Raw genomic sequence first — 19,724 nt, forward strand, 5'->3', positions numbered from 1 at the left:
TACAGTATAGCTTGACATGTTCATGGGAAAGTGATGTGTGGTTGAGGAGGACTGGTCTTAGGGTTAGGAGGGAGAAAATGAGAGGGTACAGTATAGCAACCACGTAGAGTATAGCATAGCAAGTGGAGGGAAATGGAAGTGGGGTGAGGACGTGAGAGGAGGACAATAATGTAACAGATAAAGACAGACGAAAGAAAGAAGATGCAGAAAAGGAACATAAAAAGAAAGACGAAAGAAGAAAGAAGAAGTTGAAAATGTGAAGAAATAACTCAATCGGCGTTCACGATGTGCTGGCGCTTGCTTGCCGGCTTCGCTGTGTACTTATATTGCGCATGCGTGGAACTGGCTTTAATTTTTTTTAACTAGAGGGCAATATGGGCCGTTGCGATCGTTGAACCATCGTGATAGGAAGTACAGTCGTCAAATCTGGGGCTTGTGTTACTTATACAACTCTCTAGTAATCTTTTATATCCCAGTTTTGCGTTTGTTCCGCGCCCAACAGCTTCATGCTTGCCGCTATGTGTGCGGTGTACTCTGGCGTGGGTGTTGGCCTGCAGCTCAAAGCCCTCAAGCTGCACCTTTGTTGTGGATAGTGGAAGTGCGCTGGCTCGGCCTGTTAAGTTGGGGCGACGTTGCAACCTGACACATTTTATTATTTCTTAATATAAATTCAATCACCCCTGTGGAGATACACAAGGGTGTGCGACCACAGGTCTCATCTGGGCAAGTCATGCAGGCGTGAAACAGACGCCGCAGGTCGCGTGAGTTGACGTGTCGCACTGGATGGGCGCTCGCAGCCCAAAGCTAGAACACAACAGCTGTCAGCACGCGAGCTTCAGGGTAAGTAGTATGGCAGCCAAATATATACTAGAAGAAAACCACAGACATGCAGCTGGCGCCTGAACGATTGATCAAGAGTCACTTGGATTCTAAGTGGTCGAGCCAGGAAACGCCTAGTGTCCGCGAAAAAAAAAATTCTGTTCTTGCAAACAGCAGGAGGTGTCGTAAGAGACGATATATTTAGTGTTTCACACCATACGTGCATACCGCTTTTCACCCGACATAGTGTTTTCATTGCAATAAATGGACGATGCGAGCTATTGAGAGAAAAACACGCATATTTGTTTTCATATTTACAGATAAGTTATTGATAATTTTGCAAAGCCAAGTCATGGCCGCGATTGTAGAACAGTACATGCCGTGATGGTTAGGTTTGTTCACGCTTCATTTGAATGTCACGCTCACACAGCCTTTCTGCAACAAGTGTTACACTCGGAAAAATATATCTATCGTACTTAGCTTAACATCGCTTTGTTTAAAGCTCGATAAACCAGCCCCGCGAGTCTCACAAACGAAATCGATTCCGAGCATATTCGAAGCCGGCATTTCCCATCCTTTTTATGGTACTTGGAGTTAGTCTATTAGCACATCAGTAACTCGGGTCACATGACCTTCGTATGATGTCACATTGCCGCCGTATTACTTCAATGAAAAGCAATGTTCTGCCTCGCGTTGCATGAGTATCGCACTTTCGCCACCGTCTGTTTCGCCTGTACCAGTGGGGAGTGGGGGGGGGGGGGTGGTCCTATAACCTACGCCGTGCCGCTTCTTCGTTCTCGCATTTTCGCCTGCACTACTACTGCCAGAGCAAGGGTCAACAGCGACGTGACAGTCTACCTATGAAGTCAAACATCGCGTTTCTGTTCAGGTCACTTGACTCTGGGTTATTGGGGTGAAAATAGACTCTCGCTGGTGATTCAGACGTTGCTCAAGACCCCCCCCCCAAACCTCCCCATACAAATCTAGTACCACATTTTTTCTGTACAGTGTAATGGTGTAAAACTTTATGTGATGGGGGTACACCTGTGCCAGAAGTCATTCTGTGACCATATGAGATAGCACGCGCTGTACGAACCTCTGATGATTCCGTTAGGCCACAAAGCCGTCTGCATGCAAGCAGGTGTTCCACCACAGAGCTACGCTACTTCTTCAAAGTGCTTTGTAAAAAATTAAACCATATCCCGCTAATGGGAACCATGTGTCGATGCGAAGCAGCGGCAAGTTGGTTAGCTTGAGCGGGAGATGGTGCGATTCTTTTTCTTGCGTTCTCGAGCCTGTGCCTTCCTCTGGCGTAGAATAAATACTGTCTTCCAGTCTCCATCTAACTCCCGTTGCGTGGAACTGCCGGCGTCCGAGGTATTCGACTCCCGCAATGTCGCAAGATCATGTGCGTCTGCCTCTCTGCAGTCCGTGCCATTGGTGTCGTCGTGGGATTCTTCAGCGAGGAAAGGAGAGCACGAGCGCCTCACGTCTAGAGCCACAGAAGCAGAGGCGGCCATCGGCCGCGTGCCACGTCAAGACGCCGGAGGCATCGCTGCTGCCTACTCGTCGAAAGAGAGAATGAGGCGCGCGAGAGCGGCAGTGGAGAGGAGTGTGCGGAGGGAGTTTGAGCATGCGCAGTAAGGGTGGTCACGCCGCACACCACCACCACCACCGATTGAACTCCGCCATAATGCTTCGCATCTAAAAAAAACACTATATGGATGTCATGTAGTGCAAGTAGTCTGCTTAACGCATGTTGTATTAAAACGTAGAATCGCACCAGGCGTCAACACATGTAAATTGTGCAACGAGTGGGTGTTTTAATAGGCCCACCCATTACAAAGCGCTAAGACATATTAATTCATGATCCTCAGCAAAACCATCAATAAAGTGAACAGTTGCGGAGGATTGTGTGTTGCCTTACGGACGCGCACTGGGCCCTTTGCTGATTCGCAAAAGGAATAAATATGACGTAGTGGGCACTTAACAACTGTACTTGCAGTCGGCATTCTAGGATACTTTGAAACAGCCAATGTTACGCGCACAGTCATTTGTTACCTTATGGCACTGTTGAGGCATGCACCCAGAGCCGCAATTGAGAAGGCGATGCGCACGGGTCCCGGTCAAGCTATCGCGTTCTATTCTTGAAGACGAAGCTCAAGCATCCTCCAAGTTTTGTATTGTTTCGGCAGTTTTTTTATCCTGTGTGTATGTGCGCTTCTTTATTTTTTTCGCTCTCTCTCTACACCCTGTTTCTTGCCTCTGTTTCTCAACCCCAGTAGAGTGTGGCAAACGGGATGGTATTGTGTGGTTAACCTGCCGGCCTTCTTTTTCATCCGTCTCTCTCTTAGGAAACGGAAAATGCACAGTTCGTTTGGTAAGTGGTGGCTCTGGTTACGCGTTGTGATTCTTTTAAGGATCAGTTAATCTAGGTGCTAAAAGGAACTCGTCATTGTTCATTATTGGCAGAAATAATGATGGCATGGCGTACCATTACAGAATTCAGAGACGTAATGAGTCATTGACATCCGACATTAAGCCACCGCTCGCTACATTTACACTAGACACGCCTTACGTATTTCCAGTATATTCCGTTTTTTACCAGCTGAAGCACCTCCGAGCTCTGCGCGCCACCAGCGGTAAAGGGTGTGTATATAAATAGTTCGTCGTTAGTATATGCTGGATGAGTATGGCGCGTGCAGAATTGTCGAACGCGGCGCGCGACGGATTGAGGGGCCGCAGGTTGAAATCCTCAGTCGCGCACATCGAATATTTCTTTCTCTGGCTTGTATTATATATATTATATATAATATATATATATATATTATATATATATATATATATATATTCCTATGCGGAACACGACCGCGTCGGCAACAAACCTGCCGAGAGTGTCTAAGTCATGGCTATCACAATACAACATGTAGGCACCCATCGAAGCTGCCTGCTTGCGCCTCGAAATTATAAATTTGCAACCGTGAGCTCCGTGGCACGCAAGTTCTAAACCGACACTAGTACTTGCGCTATATTTGCGTCCTGACGCTTCAACACAAACGTATTCGTGTCTGTTTGCACTGTTTCCAAGATTCAGTTTCAAATTCTCGGGAACAAGGCTTAGCGGGCGCGGATGACGAAACAGTTGATCTCAATTATACGGACAACGCGTACCTTATACTTTGACCTCAGCATGAGATAACACAAAGCGATGGCCGACTCCACCGTTCGTTTATGCTGTCGGAACAGTGGGCAAGTAGGAAGGGCGAGTGTGGTTTGAAGCGAGAGATGGCGTCTGCGTGGGCGCTGCCAGGTTGGTTGGCCACCAAAATTAACGGTAGTACCGCTACAATAATTGCGCATGTCATAGATGTGAATCTTGATCAGCGTATCCCGTATTGTTGTGACAACACGTGGCAAACAAAAGCAGTTGTCTTAGACTTCCCCAATAGACCGATCTCACCAGCTAGTTTCACTACGCCACCGCTGCCGTGATGCATGCCGGTAGTTTAGTCATCCGTCCGCGCGCCCGTGTATTCGTTGCTGCGGTGGGCTGCACCGCAGTGAGATTTATTAACTTTCATTTATTTTCCGCGATGGGTGGATTCACATGTTGTGTTCCTGGATGCTTCAACAACAGTTCGAAACGAAAGGGCCTCGGATTTTACGTGTTCTCGAAAGAGACGAAGCTTCGGCAGCTTTGGCTGCAGCGTATCAACAGAGCTGGACAGCGTGGCAAGTAAGTCTGTCTTTTGTTGTGTTTTTTGCTGCGTTAGGGCATTTAGCTTACTCAGTTCAGATTAGCCGATCGACTTGACACAAAATAAAGTGTAGCGAGGCACGTATAAAAGTGTATTTTCCACGGTAAGCGCAGATGCCTTCATGTCACAGCCGCGAAACAGTCCGGCCATGTCGGCCGGCGTCTTCCGAACTTCCTATGCTGAAAAAGCTATTTCATCGCGCGTATATTTATAAAGAATAATCGTATCAGGTGCTGTACATTTACAAAACAGGAGAGCGCGCGCGGCGTTCGAAACGCTTGTGCGGCGTGCTTATCCGGAACGCGAGACTAATAATATTGATGCGATTATGGTATGCGCGTTTCATTAGGCATCAGTGCTATGGCAGAGGCTGTTTCAGGGTGTTGTGTTAATCGCGCATATAACAGACGAAGCCTGTCAGCATGCCCATATCGCAAATGTTTCGTAATAATTTGTGACGATATTTTTTAAACTTGATTTTAGCCTACACTTGATCATTTACGATCTCTTGCGTGCACTATCACCGGGATCACCTACTCGGCGCAGTGCATGTTGATGACGCTCACGTTAGGCAAATCGTGGAGCGAGTCGCTGGTTAGAAATCCGCTCCACAAACTTCCACCCACCACGCTAGTGGCGCAAATCCAGAAAAATCGTACTTTGTTTATGGGGGGGGGGGGGGGGGGGGGGGGTCGGTGAACAAACGTTTCAGCTTCATTCCCCAGCATGTATACCTGTTAATAGTAGCCTCCCACGATTCACTCCTGGAAACTTTCTTGCATTGTAAAGCGTCATTATGTTTGGGATGAGTTATTTATAATTAACATAACCATAGCCTGACAATCAGATTCATAATTTATCATCAGCGGCTTCCGCCAAACTCTCAACATTTACTTACCGTCCACTGTTTACTTACTTTTTAATTTAAAGCCAAACAATAAACATTTGCAACACATCAGGAGCACCCCGTAACATTTTGGAATGTTCGTACTCTTCAGTGCTTTTGAAAGAGAAAGCAGCTTTCACTTTTGTACTTTGTTTCTGCTCTTTGAAAGTGCTTTGGGAGGCACTTGCAAGGCATGCGCGAACACAAGGGGTGTCAGAAATCCCCATAATTTATGCCACGGCACCACCTTGCCACAAAAGGCAAAAAATACGACATTTTTGCAGGTTCTCAAAGTTCGTGCCCACAACAGGCCACAGAGTTTGCGGCGAACACTTCGAAGGAGGGAAGAAAACGTATATGGTTCGGGTACCGACAGTCTTTCCACTTAGGCAAAAAATTATAAAGAAGCGTCGACAAATTCAAGTGAGAACACTGCTTGTGATACATTCGAAGAACACTCATATACATATCATGAGCACAATGAAAATGATCTGCTAAAGAGGCAGCAAGAATCCATTCACCATCTTGAGCAGGAACTAGAAAAAGCTAAAGCAGTAATTACTGCATTGAAGAAGGAGTTAGAGGAGAAAACAAAGCTAATGCAGATTCAGCAAGGCTGTATAACCGCCTTCAGCAAAAGAACAGATGTTTGGTGCTTGAAATATCACGTTTGAGTGGTTGCCTCAGAAAGGCCTCCAAAACAAAAAGAACAGAGTTTGAATACGATGTCTTGGCTCAAAACGAAAAGAGACTGCGCTACTATACTGGATTCGCATCACGCCTGCATTTGGAGGCATTTTGGTCGCTGTTAGAAAATGACGTGAACAGCCTGCAATTTTGGAATATGAAAGGAACTGCAAATGAAGACAGAAAGTTTCTGCTGCCGCTCAAGACACAGTAATAATTGTGCTTATGAGACTTCGGCTGGGACTTCACGGAGCCGACCTTGCATTCAGGTGAGCTAACCCTGTTCTTGACTGTCAACATCTCTGCTGTCATTCAAATATACATGTTCTCTAAATGAAGTGGTATTCCTTAGGTGCAAAGGAAATGCAACATGTTTTCTCATCATTGTAACTTTTGCATTAATTTATAATGCTTACAACATGCACATGTAAACTATCATGCTATAATGCAAGGATAGGACTTAACAAGGAATATTATTGGAGTTTAGTTTTTCGACAAAGTGACTTTTTTCTATAGCTGCTGCCCTGAACGACAAGTGCCTCCCATGGCACTAGTTAAAGGACTCCTAATCCACACAGAGGTTGAAATTTAGTTGTGTTGTTGCAGTTGCACATGAGACTACAACGAACATGTTCCTTTGAGAATGTTTTGAAGTAATGCTGTAATAGTGGATTTAAACGTGTTTGATATCTAAATGCGGCCCTCGCTCGTTTCACTCTTTCCTTCGCTACACCCCGTACATTGTCTCATCTCTTCTCTTGGCTGATGGTTCCTACTTGCTGAGCAAGGAGGATAAGCAGGGAGGACACATACTTGCAGGCAGACAAACAGGCTCTCTCTGCTGTTGAGGTGACCAGGTTCTCCTGGTGACGTCGCAACCAATGCTGGGAATGGCGAATGACCCAGAGAGGAACACTGCATTGTTTATTTTTATTTTGTGGTGCACCTGCGGCACATGGTACTGCTGTGTTTGATACCGATGATTGTGACATTCCGAATTCGATGCATGCATTTACTTGAAATGTTAAAAAATAACGGAGATAGTTTAGGGGCTCTTCAATTTTCCTACGAGTGCCCGTCACTTCAACCCTCCGTCTTCTAGCTACTTCTTGCATTGTTTTAATATGATACAGACACATTGTGGAAGTCTCTCTTCATTTACAGGTTTGATGTGTCGGAGAGCACGGTGTCCCGCCTATGGGTAACCTGGCTTGACTTCCTACACAACAAGCTACGCCAGGTATGCAAAAACACTTTTAAGTTGACAGTCACATAATCATCGTTACTACGTTATTTGTATAAAAAGACGCCTATTTTCACATTGATGTGAGAAAAAGTCTAGTCCATGGGGTGGTACAACCTAACGGAATGTCTGAAGTTATTGATACTCGTAGGCACTTTCAAGATGTGTTGGGAGAATACGATAGATTTCAGCCTGCAATACAATATTGCCAACTAAACAGTGTATGTGTGCTATTTCAGCTACACAATGCATGTACACAGCAATACACTGTTAAAGGCAACACCTGAGCGTATGGCTGCTGGTTGACACCACGGTTAGCCGGTGGCTGCAACGAGTTTTGCGCGGGCACCATGATCACCATGCGTGATGATCTTCGAATGAAGCTTGGACTTGTTGTGCCTATACAGAATGAATGAAACTGCCTTGATCTTGGTTGTCAAATTATCCAGAGATTGGACTGGTTTTCTCAGAGGAAGAATACGAGAGTTCAAGTTGGAAGAAAAAGGTGTCATGCCTACAGAATCTAGCTCTATGGATAAGCCAGTTGCTAATTCCATAGATCCATATGTCTGATCGCATGAAGAAGGTAGGAAGAACGCCTCGACTTAGATGTGTTCTTTTCATTTTTTGTGTCTTTTCATCTTTGTGTCTCATTTGCATGGCAGTGGACAGAAATATTGAAAATGTGACTTAAGCATAACATGCGTGCCGTTCACAGCGGATGGTTGGCAATTGTGGGAAGGGCGTTACTTGTGAGCTTTTGCTGTCATATTGGTTCATGTAAGTCATTATTTCTGTGCTGCGATGCAGTAGAGTATTTCTTTCCTCAATGCAAATAAGTTTAATAAATAAGAACGTGACACCGCAAACAAGTTTATGCACAACGTCAACTGAAAATAAGGATGTAATCATGCAAGTGTAATGATGTAGCAGTGTCACAAATGTACAATAATAATAATAATAATATCTGGGGTTTCCCAAAACCACGATATTGTAGCGGGGTTGCAGCTATGACTATGGTGAGGTGTGCGAAGAAGAGGCAGACGACGTGTCGGTGTGCTGGAAGTAACAACCGCCATCTTGACTGCTGGACCATCCTACACTGCAAATAAGTTATAAATATTTTCGCAACAATATGGCTATGAGAGACCGTAGTAGAGCGTTCCAGAAATTTTGACCATCTGGTGTTCTTTAACATGCACTGACATCACACAGTACACAGGCCTCAACCATTTCGCCTCCACCGAAGTGCGACCGTCGCGGCCGGGATCGAACCCGCGACCTTTGGATCAGCTGCCGAGCACAATAGCCACTGTACCACCGAGGCGGACCACAAATGTATAAAGAAGGGATGACACCAGTCCTTTCTTAACTGAAGCGTTAATGAAAAATTTTACAAAATTATATACCAAATGGATATGTGCCAATATACTAATTATTTGGGAAACAAAGCTTATTGCAAGAACGCCACAAACAATAAGCATCATTCCGTATATTGTACAAGTGTCGGCACTCGTGTCTTCACTTCTCTGTGCCTATTTGTTGCACTGCTTCAAAATGAAAATGTAGACTGACTTTCCGAGCTCTGTTCACAAGAGCAGCAGTTCGGGAGAGTTGCATGTTGTCGCTTCTCACAAATTCAGTTTTAAGGCACATTTTAAATTGAAATAAGTGAGTACTTTTGATGCTTTATATTTTGCCATGGCGTTATCCACACAAACATGGTTCTGTGGAATGAAGAAGCTTTTTTTTTTATCGCATGATGCAGGTGCCCACATGGATGCCACCAGATCTGTGTGACAAGTATCGCCCGCAAGCCTTCCTTTCCAAGGGTTTCAACACCGTGGACGGTATCCTCGACTGCACAGAGATCTTCATTGAAACGCCGTCATCTTTTCGCGTTCAAAGTGAGACGTATTCGTTTACAAGAAGCACAATACCGCCGAGGGACTGATTGTTTGCAGCCCCAACGGATTTGTGACATTTATCTCGGACCTAGTACCTGGCCGTTTGTCGGACGAGGCCTTGACCAATCACTGTGGAATCTTAGATAAATTCACTCCTGGGCGCAGCATCATGGCCGATAGGGGATTCGCTATTGCAGATGAATGTAAGACACGTTCGTTAGGTCTCACCATTCCTCCTTTTAGGGGTGGACGGCCGCAGCTGTCAGAAAAAGACGAAGAGGAAACAAGACGAATCGCAAGCGTGCGGATACATGTTGAGAGAGTAATCAGGAGGGTGAAAACCTTCAGAATACTATCACAGATTTTCCCAAACAGTATGGCTGAACAACTCAACAAAGTGTGGCAGATCTGTGCCCTGTTGTCTAACTTCATTGATTCACCTTTGCTGAAAACTACACCAGCTGAACACTAGAAAAACTGCTTTTGAGATGGTCAGGAAAATTTAGACATTGTCAAAAGTTAATGCCAAACTCTTGTTTCAGTGGCTCCATTGTGTGCGTCTCTGCTCCTTGATCTTCACGTAAAAATTTGTACAGCAAAAGCTTGTTGATTCATATCTCACAGGACCGAAAAAATATCCGAATTGACTAAATTCTGAATTACCGAAAGTATCAAGAAAAAAATTAAGTGTGTGTAATGTCAATACACTTCTTTTTTCTTGACGAATAAGTAAATCCTGCACTTTTCATAAGAGCAGTTTAAAAGCAACAATTTTCGCCTCTTGTGACCTTGTCTACAATGTAACCGCGGCTCACCATCTTCCTGTCTTCACTAACCCGAAACGTGCTACCTCAAAATTACCTGGAAACATTGTTCCCATACAGTTCATGCTGATGGCAGTAGTGATGCAGATTGCACCACCTCGTTTCGGTTGCCAATTATGACCGAATTAAGGAGGGTTTGATCCCATTAAACAACACTTATGCTGGCCGGGACCAGAGAGCGCGCCTGAATATCTGATTTTACGAATCAATGGCTTTCAAATTAACAAGATTTTACTGTATTTATTAATATGCGAGATTAGCACTCATGTCCTAACCTCACATGTTTTCAGTTAGCTAGCACTTTTTCATTCAGACATCTGAATACTTCTGCATGATCAAACAAGGGCATGCGCTAGAAGGAAAGTGATGCTTGCTTGTTTGTGAAAGTGATGGCACAGTGACCAGCACTTTCAAGAGACTGTCAGCAATGATGTTCAGGGACTGTTCGTTGCCTAAGTGATGTCTTGCATTAATGTATCAATATGTCCTTGCACTGTTGATTGCAGGAAAGGTTTACGCACTGCTATGCACGTTACGCACATGTGATAACTTCTTTGATATATGTTCAACCAGTGGCTGCCATATGAAAGAATTTCAGCGTACAATTAAATTATCAGTGTTCCCACACATGATCCAACAGTCTCCCTCTGTGCTCATGAGCTGCTTGAACTATGCCAGTACAAGATAACTGTGTTTACTTTGTTTCTGTCCACCTCTTGTAAATTATGCGTTAATGCCCTCTGAATAATAAAGTGAATACTCTCCTATGTACAGTTTCATTGCTTTATCTAAACGTTGCTGCTAGTGTAAGTGTCTCAACATCTTGAAACTTTAACGAAAGACAAAACCATTCTTAGGCGCTCAAAGCGAAGACACGTTCGACCTCCTACAGTTAGGAATAAAGCTTTTTCTACGGTTTTTCTTTCAAACAAAATTACTGTTCACGTGGTTGTGTCGGTGAAGACGCAAACAATCTAACCAGTACAGAATGAGTTGTTTATTGGGGTGTACTTGTGGTGAGAAAATTATTATTCACAGTGCAGGCAAAAAACACTTGCAGTACAGAGATAGTGGCAAGACACATGCTTTGTGCTGAGCAGTGGTAATATGAGCAGGTCACATAAAAATAATAATCGCATGGGCTGCAGCAGATGGCAAACTTCAGGTAGCACGCAGGAACAGTTCTTCGTCATGCCACCAAGCATGACATCATAGTCCAGTACACCAATATGTCCACATACATCGCAAGGTCCTAAGTACCATCAAAATGGTTCTCGCTATGTCGTATCGGTCCATAATCCAAACCAGTTGGTAGTCCTTGTGGCATCGTTGAACATTGAAGTAATGAGTGTCAATCCTTTTTGGGTCTTGATATGCAGGAGGGCAAGCAGTCTTGCTTCTTTGGCTCATTTGTAGATAAATTGTGAGATCAAGATTGGCTTTGTTGGTGACATTTGGCCACATTGCACTGAACGTCATTGGGGTATTCCTCGCATAAACCAGCTTGAACGATGCATGTTCGCAGTTTCTTGTGTTACACAATGCATTTTCTATGGAGGTGAAAATGCCTGAGGCCTGTGTACTTAGATTTGGGTGCACGTTGAAGAACCCCAGTGGCCGAAATTTCCAGAGCGCTCCACTACGGCGTGTCTCATAATCATATCGTGGTTTTGGGACATTAAGCCCCAACACTTATTATTACAGATAGAGAGCTGCTATGTAGCAGCTTTGTGCCACTCCTCGGCCAGATACATGATACATGGGATATATTAGTACCGAGGATAATTTTCTGCACACGTCATTAAAGTGAGATTACGCATAGTACATCATACACCAGCAGAATATAAATCATGCAGAAAGGGATGACAAAGAGGAACAGTAAATTTACACTGATTAAGAAAGCTGCCAATTTCCAGAGAAATAAGGCACCAGGTACTGGTCAGCAAAAAACTTGCAGCACTTCACCAGCTCAGTGAAGAATGCCTCATCAAAAAGTACAGGAACTTGCACACACTTTTCTTCACTGTACACGAAGAGGACACAACTCTTCAGACCGGTAACCCCCATTTGTGTCTGCACCTGGGTAAAATACCTGCTGCTGGCTTTGAGGCATCCACCACGCAGTTCATTCTTGCAAAATGCATCAATTCTCATGGGGCTTTTGATCTCCAAAAGGCGTGGTGCACAACAACTGCATGTAGCGATTCCGTCTGGGCTTGCCCCAAGGAAAGGATGGTTGCGGCATAAAAAAAGACCACACTGCCTCACGTCGATGTCCACGTGCTGTTATTTTTTTCAAGGAAGGCCTTCCTTGCGCTGTCTTCGCATAAAAGGCCCCGCTTCATGGCATAAGTAGCACGCACTTTCTTACCCATGATAGTGCTTAGCAGAGAGCGCACATCATGGGGCCCCATCTTTCTTTTGCACGTACTATTCACCCATGTGTACACTCTATGCGCCGATGATGCAGTTATAATTCCTTTCCGGTAATGATGCCACATGGGTGATCCACTCTGGAGCCTTGTGGCATTCTCCACAGCATTCACGTCATTAACTGTGTACTGGACTGCACTTCCAGCTTTTACAGCATCAAGCCATCGTTTCGGCATTCCTTTGTCTTCTTCAGCACAATTTGCTGTTTCTGCAATTCTCACGGGCAAGAAGTCGTTTGCCTCGAGAATGTCGGCAAAGCAGTCGAGGCCGCATTTCTTAAGATTGCCATGCAAGTTTATCAGGCTGGGTGTTTTCATCACCTTTCTGTCTGCTTTCAAAGATGAATACTGAATTCGTTTTGGTGTCGTTCTGGTGCACAGCTGATCCTGTCGCAGGTGTCCTTGGAAAAGACTACATTCTCAAAATCTTCCGTGACCTTCCTGGGGTCTCTGGGGTGGTACCACTGTCTTTCTGTCTCTGTGTACGAGAGAGAGTCTGGCACAGATGCCAGATCATGCTGTGCAATGTACATTAAACCATACAAGACACAGCAGATGTGCTTGCACACTGCACCTTTGCCTGCAACGCAGGTGCAGCTCCCCGAAACTACCTCACCATCACATTTATACAACTTGATGGATGCCTTGTACAGGGTCCTAGTAGTCATGGAAGCTAGCACTTCTGCACGTACAACGGTCTCTGCACCACTGCCTTCCAAAAACTGCAGCTTCTGCAAATGTCCTGAAGTGAAGAGGCGTATCCCAGCATCTCGATGTTTTTGAGCACCTTTGCTTTCTATGTACCTGCATGAAATATTATAATGTCAGCATATGGTGTGCAACTTATTGAGTGCAGATGTACACCTGGAAAGATAAATAAATGAATAATACCATTTTTATGGAATTGCAACTTATAACTGGAGTTCAAGAACTGTTCTGAAAGATTATAATTGTGTGGTAAATGACCCCTCAAGCTTCATAAAACAGTATCTCTCTCTCTCTGCCTTTTGTCACAGTGTACTGTGCTGAACAACTGAGTTAATGAATCAATCCAGCTGGTAAAGCATAAGCGATAACAAGCTACTGACCAAGGACAAGCACCTACCCGCAGCTCAACACTGCAAACACAGTTATATATCTGCAATCATAGGTCGGCAAAAAACATGGAGCTCACTCAGACTCACTCACAATTTATATATTGCGCTTAGGGCTCCCTCAGGCTGAGGCTTGCCAAAATTTTTCCTGAACTGGACTCACTCACACGAAATTTTTTTTCCCAACCGGACTCACTCGTACTCACACTCACGAAAATTTTACTCCCCCGGACTCACTCAGACTCACGGCTCGATCTGAGTCTGAGTGAGTTGGACTGAGCTGACTCATGAGTGAGTTTGCCGACCTATGTCTAGAATACACTAAAAGCAAACTGGGAACACAGAAGGCAAACAATTTCTGTCAGAGTGAAAGCTCAATCCTTGAGAATGTCTGAAACGTCAGCATTTGACGCAGCAGCGCTTCAGTAAATGAGAAAAGACCAGTGTGAGGATTTTTTATTATGTCACAGACTTAACTGGCTTACTCCAAACTCGCAGTGTGCTGGCAGGTTTCCACGTGCCTTTATGAACTCTACATTTTTGAGGAATGCTGAAGGATTAAGTGGAATCATGCGCGTGTGTCAGACACTGTTTGCTGATAGTAGGCCTCCCATAGTTTGCGACACATTCTGGTACTACATGACAGGACATTACCTGGCATGTCCAGCAGATTTGGAGCACTCACTCGTTAAGCAAGCTTATTATTTTGCAGTGTGTAGTGCAGTTTTATGTTGCACACACTGTTTGCCGGATGCTTTCATGACCTGCCCCTTTTTGTAGGTTTATTATGTAGTTGTTTTTTCTCTTTCTGTGCTTCCAGTTTTGTTTGTGTTCAAATCCTTCCTATTTGTCATCCCTTTTTTTTCATCTTTGTAGTAAAATATTAATTCTTGCACTGCACTTTTTGTATACAGGTGTTTGTTACTCTGTAACCTCCCTGAAAAAATGTCCTTGTGATGCTACAACAGGTCCAAATAAATAATTAGGTAATGATATGTGCCATGCAGATGTTTATACCACTCTGTGGATGTGCTTGCTGAAAATTCAATGTCATTTAAGTCAAGCTGCTGCGTGCAAGAGCTGAAAGTTAACGAATGCTGTCTGTCTTAAAAGCCCCGTGGCATTCAAAAGTTGGCACATACTATTTCATATTTTCGTTATTGTTCCGAAAGGCTCAGTTATTTCTACATTCATTGCCATGTCATAATTTTGCTCCTCAACGTGCTTGAAGGAGAAATTTCATAGGTGTTATTTGTCAACAAACATTTTGTGGTGGCATAATCACCCTAAGAAAGGTTACTTATGTGTTCTGGCAAGGGGACGCACTGAAAAACAAGCTTTAACCCATGTCTCGGCTTATTTATAAATTGGTTCCATTTTAACACAATGTTGTACATACCTATAGATGTGTTCTTTTCCAAAGAATGGGTTCAGTGACTTTGTCTGACTGGTCCACTTTTCCTGGTTGTCGGTTATAGGTCTACATGCCATGATCACGATATACAGGCCTGCGACAAAACAATATTTAGCATACTGCAACCTACCATAGTCAAGTGCTAACACACTTTTATGAGCTTGTCATATAATAAAATTTCATAAGCCAAAGGTTTATATGGCGTGATTATTCTTACTGTTTCAACCGTACTCTTAGATGACCACACTACGAGGACCAGCACACATGCAGCTAACTCCCACAGCCATATGCTGCTTAAAGTGCTAACTTGGTCGTCTTCCACAAACAAAGCTCCACTGAAAACGTAGCTGCTTTTGGAAAGTGCTAGCAACAAACTATCCATACACAATAACCATCAATGCAAAAGATGATGCAGCACGAACGCGGCACGAACTACGGTTCCGTAAAATTTCAAGTGCTTGGGCGAGCACGTTTTTCCGTGAGCGACGAATTTTTCTTAGCCCTTAAAGCACATGCCCATCAGTGGCTAGCTACCCATGATAACCGATGCAGCACGAACGCGGCACGAACTACGGCTCCGTAAAATTTCAAGTGCTTGGGCGAGCACGTTTCTCCGCGAGCGACAAATTTTTCTTAGCACATTCCAGTCAGTGGCTAGCTACCCATGATGACCGATGCAGCAGAGACGGCTGCATGATAGCGAACTAGACAAATCGGCATTTCGCCACCCACTACACAGGCGTTCTCGGCTGCGCGTCACGATAATCTAATATGTAAAGCAGCCTTTCCATTTCCTATATTTCTCCTTGTTGCGTATCGCCTGGGTGGTGGTCAGAGCGACGGTACGTAGGCGCGCGTAATCGGCGGGATCAGCTGACCGCTAAGGGCGCATTACAAGAACGGCAGAATCGAGCGCGCAACACAGCGACAACATATCGGACCTGCACTTCCGTGCGTCTTTACTGCTCGGTTTTTCAGTGCTCGGAAAGCTCCAACTGCACCACACTCGGAATGTGTTTAGCAAATGCCCGTCGCTAATGCAGCGAAATACGATCAGCGCGATGCTTCTCACTTCCGCGAAGCGGCCCATACAGCCTTTGGCAACTACCTTTACATTGCCTTACGTTGACTACACCACTTACATAATCTAAACGTTAACTGACGACCAGCTCAGGGTCACAAACCTCTCTGTTTCAGAATAAATGCACGGAAAGACCACGCCGGCTCGTCGGTTTATGCCGGGCCGATCCGGCCGCTACAGCTGTGCAATATAGCGTGATATTTTATAAACTACGCTGTAAGAAAGAATAAGCTTCGTTGAAACACTTACCTAGAAGGTCTGAGTAGTAATGTCAAGCACATGCGATGTTGATCGAAGTCGATTTTCTTCACACGGCGCAAGTTGATCGGAGAGTCTGCAAACCGCAGCGGCACAAGCGCTCCGAGAACTACAACTAAGATGGCGGCCGGTCAGTCGTCGTCGAGCTTGCGCATGCTCAGTATGCTCGGTGACATCGGTCTATTATGAGGCAGTAACAATCAAAATTATCTTTCTCTGCGCAAGCTTGTGGTTTGCCGAAACCTCGTAGCTACCACCCTGCAGCAACCAGTACGTGACAGCGGTAAGCTGTGCCTATATGCGTACAACAGAGAGGGTAGACCCCTACCGACATTGGAGCCAAATGTACGCTTGAACTGTTGAAGAAGTTTATCCTTAAAAGCCTCTGTCATTACTCAGGTCGCATTTCAAGTCACCTCTGCATCGTTCTTCAAATATAAGGGCAACCTTAACATAAATGACTATAGTTTAACTTGTTTCATCGGTCTTGATATCCTTTAGCTGCACTACCGAATGGGAAGTAAATATCTGCTGAAAACTATGCAGCTCGTGCCTCTTTTGCAAAAGGAATCGCACGAACAGTTTTAGCATAGATCCATTTCTGCTTACGTTCTTCTGCTGCTCTCGATGTAAATTTGTATTGATACGAAAGCATCTTATGATCGGGCCAGTGTCCGTTCTGCGACTTCCGCACCCATAATGCGCATGCGCCACCCCCTCCTCTCCTCGCGTGAGTGCGAGGAGGTGGGAGGAGGTGGCGTGAGCGCTGCCTCCGCTTCGTTTCTCCTTTCCCGTTTCTCTCTCTCCGCCACAGCAGTGCGCTCGTATATAAATATAGTGCGTGCTCCCTCCCGATGCACTCCCCTTCGCAACAACGCTGTGAACGCTCGCGAAGCTCAACGTACACTGCAACGCCGGCATGCGTTGTACTCTCCTTCGCAACGGCGCTATGCACGCTCAGAAAGCTGAACGTAAACGGCAACGCCGCTAAGTGAATCTCGAAGCTGCGAGGCTGCTTTCTTCTGGGTACAAGGTATTTTCGTTGGTTGACATTTTGGTAACCAGTGAAATAAAAAAAATATTCACTATTTTAAAATTTTTTCTCGCAGTTTGCCCCGCCTTACTCTAAAAAGTGCCAGAACTTTTGTGTAATTGAATTAAATCCGCCAATTGCAAGAAAAATGGAAACCGTGAGATGTCTTCATTTATCAGGTGCAGGAGCTGAATACAGATATGTTCCTCTCAACCCACACGTGCGGTGTTTTCACGGCATATAGTTCATTCGCTTGTAGGATCTTTGCTTCCATTTATGTCCGGACTGCGGCTGTGGTGTACATTCTATCGCCCACACCAACGTCATCGTTCCTGGCGTATTTTCATAACTTTTGAAGAAGGACTCTTGTCCTTCTACAAGTTCTGCGGTGGCCTTAACAATTCTTGATGGAATTTAGCGGCCCAAACCACGATATGATTATGAAAGACGCCGTAGTGGAGAGCACTGGAAAGTTCGCCAACCTGTGGTTTTTAACGCGCACCGAAATATGAGTACACAGGCGTTCGAGCATTTCGCCTGCACCAAAATTGCGGCCGCCGCTGCCGGGATTTGATCTCGTGACGTGCGGTTCAGCAGTCGAGCATCATAACCACTAGACCACCATGGCTAGGTTCTGTAGTTGCGTTTAGGTTGTACAACAACCCCATGTTTCATGCAATTCGTTTTTTCTTTATTTTTTTGGAGGGGGGGAGCGATGGCGCTGTCACGCGTAGCTAGTCTGCTTTCTTTGGCAACGTCGGCCCTTGCTTGCGTGAGACTGCCTTCACGCATGACATGTTATCTTTCATGAATGCACTGTGAACAGATTGCTACGGTGTGCGAATTTTCAGGCTACGGTGTGCGCGTAGCTTCATTTTCAACTTCTCCGGAGACGTTGCAAAAAGTCTTTTATATGCGAAGGCATCTTTTGCTCGGGGCTGTGCCCAGTGGCGTCCGCGCTCCACTGCGCATGCGCGTCTCTTGCCCCTCTCAATCCTCTCCTATGCTACCCCCTCTCGCGTGCGCCTCATTCTTTCCTGCGCAACGCCGCAATGAGCGCCAGCGCATGCGCGTCCCTCCTCTTTCTGCTCACCCACGCCCCCCCCCCCCCTCTCGCGGACCTCATTCTCTCCTGCGATGAATTGGCAGCAGCGATGCCTCCGGCGTCTTGACGGGGCACGAAGGCGGCAGATGGCCGCCTCTGCTTCTGTGGCTCTAGACGCCAGGCGTTCGTGCTCTCCTTCCCCTCGCTGAAGAATCCCAAGACAACACCAATGGCATGAACTGCAGAGAAGCAGACGCGCATGCGACCTTGCGGAGTCTAATACCTCAGACGCCGGCAGTTCTACGCAGCGGGAGCTGGATGGAGACTGGAAGAGAGTGCTGATTCTGTGCCAGAGAAAGGCACCGGCTCGAGAACGCCAGAAAAAAATGACACCATGTCCCGCTCAAGCGAACCATCTCGCAGCTGCTTCGCATGCACACATGGTCCCCATTTAGCGGGAGATGGTGTAATTTTTTTTTCTTCTTTACATCCCGCCTCATTTAGTATTTCTCCTTGCCACTCGCACACGCAAAGACAGCCTATGCTTGTTATCTCTGACTGCTTCAAACAATTTAGTTTGTCGGGAGTAAGGAATGGTGGCCATGGCGTGCAGGAATGGTGCTCATGCACTACGTTCCTTTTACGATAATAGGCATCTTGAGATGCAATATCCAGTGCGGCTGACTACTAAGAACAGCGGTGCGAAGTACAAGTTCTGTGCACCTGTCACGGTTGCTCTCTGTGTTCTCTAACACTTCTTTTCAGCACACTTCACTGATTTCTTATTCAATGCCAAAGGTTCCTCCGTGAGCACGCGAGCGTCGGTGCGTCCGATTACAGATCACGCATTTTCGTTTCTTGAAATTAATTGGTTAGGTCACTTCAATATAGCTTGCGCTGTGCAGGAATACGGATATGATATGCAACACACGCGCGGAATATCACCATAGCAGAACCTCGTCGCCAGTTTACGTAGTCTAGCTTGCCGAAATGCAGCCCCCCTTGGTGATATTTTTCTCACAAGATAATCTCATAGAGACAAATATCGAAATATTCTTGATTAAGGTAATAACTTTGTTTTCGAGAAGAGGGGACAAATAAGGAGCTAATGCTAAAAGAAAGGTAATTTTATTGAAAATTTGTTGTATACCTTTGTGGTTCAAAGCTTTCAGCTTATTGTTGCGAAACATCAACACCTCTACCACATGTCGAAACATCTCTGTTACGTTTTTTCATGCTTGCG

The 19,724-nt window shown here is 45.3% G+C and overlaps 1 pseudogene; it reads right to left on the bottom strand.

Moving 5' to 3' along the window:
- Positions 1 to 11,746: 11,746 nt before the first annotated feature.
- Positions 11,747 to 16,461, bottom strand: LOC119376967 (uncharacterized; annotated as a pseudogene).
- Between the last annotated feature and the right edge of the window lie 3,263 nt (positions 16,462 to 19,724).

The sequence above is a fragment of the Rhipicephalus sanguineus genome, unplaced genomic scaffold (assembly GCF_013339695.2).
Source record: "Rhipicephalus sanguineus isolate Rsan-2018 unplaced genomic scaffold, BIME_Rsan_1.4 Seq300, whole genome shotgun sequence".
NCBI classification, from domain to species: domain Eukaryota; kingdom Metazoa; phylum Arthropoda; class Arachnida; order Ixodida; family Ixodidae; genus Rhipicephalus; species Rhipicephalus sanguineus.